We start from the raw sequence: 6000 nt of genomic DNA on the forward strand, positions 1-6000 counted from the left end.
CTGTAGAAAACATTAAGTTGATGGACTTTGCTATGACTATTCACAAATATTTTGGCACTTCCGACTTCTCAGACCATAGTAGAAGGTCAAATTCCCTATGGACTTCGAACTCAGTGTGGCCACATGATATGTGTTTGCCAATGAAAAGTGAGCAGAGTAACAAATGTTATTCCGGGACAAAAACTTTAAGAGGCTGTGCATGATTTTCCTGTAACCAGTGCTATTCCAGATAGTGGTAGGAAAGTGACCCCGCTGACTTGCACAGAACTAGAGGATGGAGGGAAAACTAAATTTGCTGTTTGAACAACAACTACAAATACAACCAACAAATACCAATACAGCCAGTGAGATCGGGTGGTGGTTTGTTATCATAGCATAGCCTAGCCCACCCCATTTGATACGAAATCCAAATTCCTAATTTTATTGAGAAATATGAGGCCCATGGAAATCATAGTGTTTGCATGTAGTCTCAAATGAGGTAGACAGAGTTGATTCCAGAGTCAGTATCTGTTGCCTGGAGTAGTATATTCTTTCCACTATACCAGTGATTTCCCAAATTTGGAATGTGTACCAATGGCAATCATGAGGTGATTTTAGGTGTGAAGTGAGTATTACCTTAAACACTAATGAATCACATGGAGAGAAAATTAATCTCTTTTCAATTCTCTTTCATTCCTTTTGATTACAGAAGAAAAAGTTCTCTATTTGGTGCTACTGTGTCTTTAACTGTGTATTTTTAACTCCTGTCTGGCAATTGCAAAAATCCTTTTTGAAAGAAAATAGTGAACAAGCAATCAGTACTCAGGCACTAAGCCTTTTTAGTTGGTCACCACTTCTAGATGGAACTTAATAAGATTTTTTGGTTTCATTGAGGCAAATTTTACAGTGATTCCCTTTATATGAAATATGATTCTGGTTTTCCATTGTCATAGTCATATGAAGTTTACTTTTAGAATCTATTTAAGAACCAATAGTTAAAGAAAAACATTAAGTAAATAACAAGGTGGGTGATGTGAAGATATGGAAACATTTGTGAAAATAATACACAGTGGTCTGTGGGTTTGAAGTAAAACACGCAAGGGAAGGTAAAAATGACTGAAGTTGGGGAAACAAATTTTACCATGTTGAAGAACCAACTCTATTTCCTCCCTTTTTGTAAAAAAATAGAAATTCTGAAGAATTAAATATTTATTATTAATTTCTATACAATTGTGTTAGCAAAACACACTTCTTTAACATGTAGTAAAAAGAATCTGGTAAGCTCTGAATTGGGCAAAAATACACAGTTTCTCATACTTAAAGACTGACTATCATGTATAACTAGAAAAAAAGTCTCTGAATATAAAGAAAAAAGAAAACATCCACAATTTGACTGACCTTCCATGACCTCATTTGAACTTTGTCCATACTTCCAGATTTAATAATCTACTTAAACAATGCTTCCATAAACTGATTTCAAGAGTATTTTCTATGAAATATTGGGATTTCTGATTACAAGTACCTTTCCTATTCTTGCATCTTTAATTTGAAGTCTCTGAATATTGTTTTCAGTTGACATTTCTTTTGTATGCATGTAGATAAAATTTATTTTGTCTCAATTAGATAGCATCTTTCTTTTTGTCAACTTGATGAGGGTGAGGGACAGTCAGATGCTTTCTATTTAAATTAGTAAATATATTTTCAGTGAAAATGGAAGAAACAGTGGTTAAGGTAGAAGAAAGAAGATGACTTTCATCTTTTCAATAATAGTGGAGAATGGCTTAATTAACAAAAATAGGTAACATAAAAGGAGGAGCAGGTTTTGAAACAATATACTGGGTATGATTTTGAACAATGATTCACATACTGGAGGTTTCAATAGAAGGCAATCCCTTCTGCAGACCTGTGTTTAAATAGTCAGAATATTCAATCAGAATGTGAAACTGTATGTCAAGATCTATACATCCATTTAACTTATAGCAAGCAGGGAAGGAAAGTATCAGTTTAGGTTAATCAACTTTCAAAAGAATTTCAAAGTTAAGATTCAGTAAATTTCAATATTATGTAGAATGGTGGGAACTTAACATCTCACCTATTTTCTTATTGGATCCATAGCTGGGGTGTAATTTATTAAATACATATGTGTGCATATCAGTTTTGAGGTCTCAAGGGCCAAACTCCATTTAAAACCACAATGACCTTAAATTGCCTTTGTTTTATACTATAATTTCTACACTTTACCTCTGCTACCTTTGTGGTCAGATTGGAGTAGTATATTGCAATGATTTTTCTGGCTTTTTCACCGAACAATATTTTATTGAATCTAAGCATATTAAATGTAGTTGGAGAAAGATCTCTTGGCTATATGACTGAATATCTGTTGCTCTTAAAGAGTTTAAAATCTAGATAAAATAGATTTTATTTAGGGTGTAAGAGTCAAATGCAAACTGTGCTGGAATAATCCAGTATTGATTAGGCTGAGATTTATGTCAGAGTTTCTCTTTCATTCTGTTGGAATATGGTAGAGGCAACTCTGCTGTAACATTCATTTTGAAAACATGAATTTGTTCCAATGTGATTAATATATTAGGGAACAATTTGCATAATGCAAATGTCGCTCTTGCTTATGCACAATTTTGTCTATGAGAAATACAAGGTGAGTAAACATAGAAAACCACAAGCGGTAGAATCAAGTTGCTTAGGAATACACACAACACACACAAAAACACACACACATCTCACATGCCTACTGGCTACCTTGTTTGCTTCATGTAATAGGAACCACACCCTTCTGCCTCATTTCATGTACCCCTTCTTTCACCTCCTCCCAATAAGACATGAGCTAAACCCTTCTGAGACTCACTTCCACAAGCGAACTTCAGGTTTTTTTCAAGGTACATTGACATTTGTTATAGTATTTATGCATTTCTTAACCATTGATCATGTGTAAAACTATGCTACCATTTTCATTAGATTTCTGAGTCCCTGATAAACTTTTTGGGTGTTGTGCCCCAACACCATTTTCCTAAGTCTGTTGTTTTATTTCATGATTTTGAATCTATCTCAACTTAGCAGAACTCACTGTACATATGCCTGTTTATACAGACATTATAGCAATAATACCAGTGATGTTAAATCTATGATACCGTGGAGGTTATATGAAAGCCTAACACTGTAGCAGTATTCACTATTTTATTACAGTACAGAAATATTTAGAATTTTTGAAACATTGCACTTATCTCCTATAAAAGGAATTCAGACATGTCTGTAACTTTTGCAATTTTAGTATCTTTTGCAAGGAGCCATTGTTTCTCAAATACATAGTCAATCATCTCATCTGGGAAGCATAAGGTCTTCTTGGATAATCAGCAAGTTCTCAGTTTAACTGGACCAATTATTGTCACTTTGTATATTTTCCTTTCAGCAATTAAGGGACTAGAGAATGAGGTTCAGTTTCCCAACTCATTCACTTATTCATATTTTTGGTAAGGATTTATTGAGTAACTACTATGTATCATGCACTGATCTACACGTGCTGGATATTGTGGTAAGAGACACCAAAGTCTTGCCCTCATAGACCTTTATATTTAACCATCGATATTGTAAATGCGCAATCACATGAGTAATCAAAGAGTTAGCGGTAGATTTCTTGTGTCTTTGGTTTTGGAGTGAGTTTGTGGGTGGCAGTCCTTCAGGATTAACGTTTAGTTTCAAGTGGACCCTGACAAACTAGATTTACATAGCTGTTCTCTTAGAAGGGAATGCCAAAGAAGTATTTGAAGAAAATGTTCTCAAAAAGAATTGCTTGCTCCTGGAATGATCAACAGCCCTAACCAGGCCATGTTGTAGATGTGTGGCCTGGTGCCTTGTACCCAGGGCTTGTGGTAGAAAACTGCAAGAAAGACTTGTTTGGCTTCCAGTGGTTTCTAAATTGAATTAACCAAGCAAACATTTCAACTATTCATCGCCAGTTGGAAACGTTAACTGTTCACATTAAACTTAAAATTTTTGACAGTGTTTTAGTTCCTAATACAAATTTAGTTGAGCTCATTTAGTCTTAAAGGAAGAGGGTTAACTTATTTCATTTCTTCTAAATATAAACTTGCTTTCTTAGTCGGATTATCCAGGATCTTTCCTGGTTCTCCTGGCTCCTCTTTTCTTCCCAATTTCCTTTTGTTCTGCAGAGGGCTCCATGCCTTGGGTGAGATTCTGAACAAGAGAGAAGAGGGGGCCTCTGTGGTCTGTTTTGAGCACTACGAAAATGTATCGGACAAGTTTTACTTTCTTAGAGTGCTATATAGTGAATTTTTTTTTTTATGTGTCTAAGAAATGGAAACATTTTGTCTCATATAAAAAAGAAATATTTTTATACTGTGCTCCACTCACAGACCACATCAGAGGTATTCTAAGAATAGAATAGATCAAATATATTTTATGGAAATATAATGAGAAAAGGATGTGTTCCCAAAACTCACTCTGAACAAAGGAATGCAGCATAGTCAGAAATACTTTAATGCTCCTAACAATTTTCTCATGTGAAAGGCTGAGGAACAGCCCTGGTTTGAAGAAATCTCCCACTTCTCCCCAGGCTCCCTGAACTTGAGATCAGAACTAGGAAATCTATACATTGTGAAAAAGAAAATGTATGGAAAAAGTGACTTGGGGCATTAACCAAAAAGGCATTTTTTGAAAGAAGAAAACATCAATATGAAACATTTTGTCATATTTCATTTCATTGATCATATATTTATTTTATGTATTCCAGAGTACTGAAGCTTAGAAGTAACTGAATTTCTGGGGATTCATATTAGATTTGTCAGTCTGTGTTTGAGGAAACTTACTGAGAAACCAAATATATTACAATCATTTGCTTTTATCATCTTGTTCTATCATGTATAAAAAGAATGGTAAGACTAAGTACGTTGAACATATACCTTTTGTGAAAAAACAAAATACATCAAGGACTAAATTTTTATTCAAATAATAACATTCATTTTACAATAATAACCTACAGGTGTTCAAGAAACTAAACTTACTGGTTTTATTAAAGTCACCTGACCAGCAGTTATATTTTCTTCTAAGCGTATTACATAATACATTGTAACAATACATTAGTTTGCTTTTTTAACTTTCCTAGCTGTTATGCTAGTGCATAAGTGTGATTTTTCCTGCTTTTCCAAGATTGTGCGTTCCAGTTTATATATTCATATTTATTCTTCTGCTGGAGTCAGTGTTGCCACCAAATGTCTGTATTGTCTTGCTGAGTTTGTTTTGCTTGATAATTTTTCACTTTTGAGATACTCTAAATTGGGCAATAATATTCAGCCCCCTTTCAACCCTACATTGTAGTTTCTTAAAAAATATATGCATTCTCAATGGATTACTGTTTATTTACTGTATGTACTATAGTACAGTCTGAAGGGACTACAGAGTCCCATGAAAGAAAAATCATCATAATATTTATGCATTAAACACATATTCATGTACATATATCTATTTTTTGAAAAAAACAAAATGCATATGCTATCATGGCCCCCAAGGTAGCAATAACATATGCAGAGAAAATTTATGCAGTTCCAGGCTGTGAACAGGATTTCTAAGAGCTACTTCCAGAAAACATTACCCCCCTCCTTGTTCTTCAATCTGTCCAGTTACTTCACTCCGAAGACCTCCTCTTTCTAAATTGACTAGTGAACTGGATGAGTTAGTCTAATCATACAGGTTTGCTACTTGTTGACTTCTGAGGAGGAATGGAAACCTTTTTAAGAAAATGTGTGTGTGGAGGGGTGCGCAGGCACGTGTGTATGGTGTGTGTGCGCGTGCATGTTCTTTTGTATATTTTTTCCCTCATAAAGAATTCACAGTATGGTTACACTGCTTAAATATAGGAAGTAGCTTTATTTTTAAAAGGCTGAATGGTGTATTGAGGTGCATTTTTGTCAACTTAAATTCTTCTAGTTATTTTCAACTAGGATAACAAATAGAAACTATGTAACACTTAGAAATAATTAAAAATTTTTT

This window comes from Mirounga angustirostris, unplaced genomic scaffold (genome assembly GCF_029215605.1).
Source record: "Mirounga angustirostris isolate CCGP_5_RB_7025 unplaced genomic scaffold, mMirAng1.0.hap1 SCAF_3, whole genome shotgun sequence".
In the NCBI taxonomy this organism is placed as follows: Eukaryota; Metazoa; Chordata; class Mammalia; order Carnivora; family Phocidae; genus Mirounga; species Mirounga angustirostris.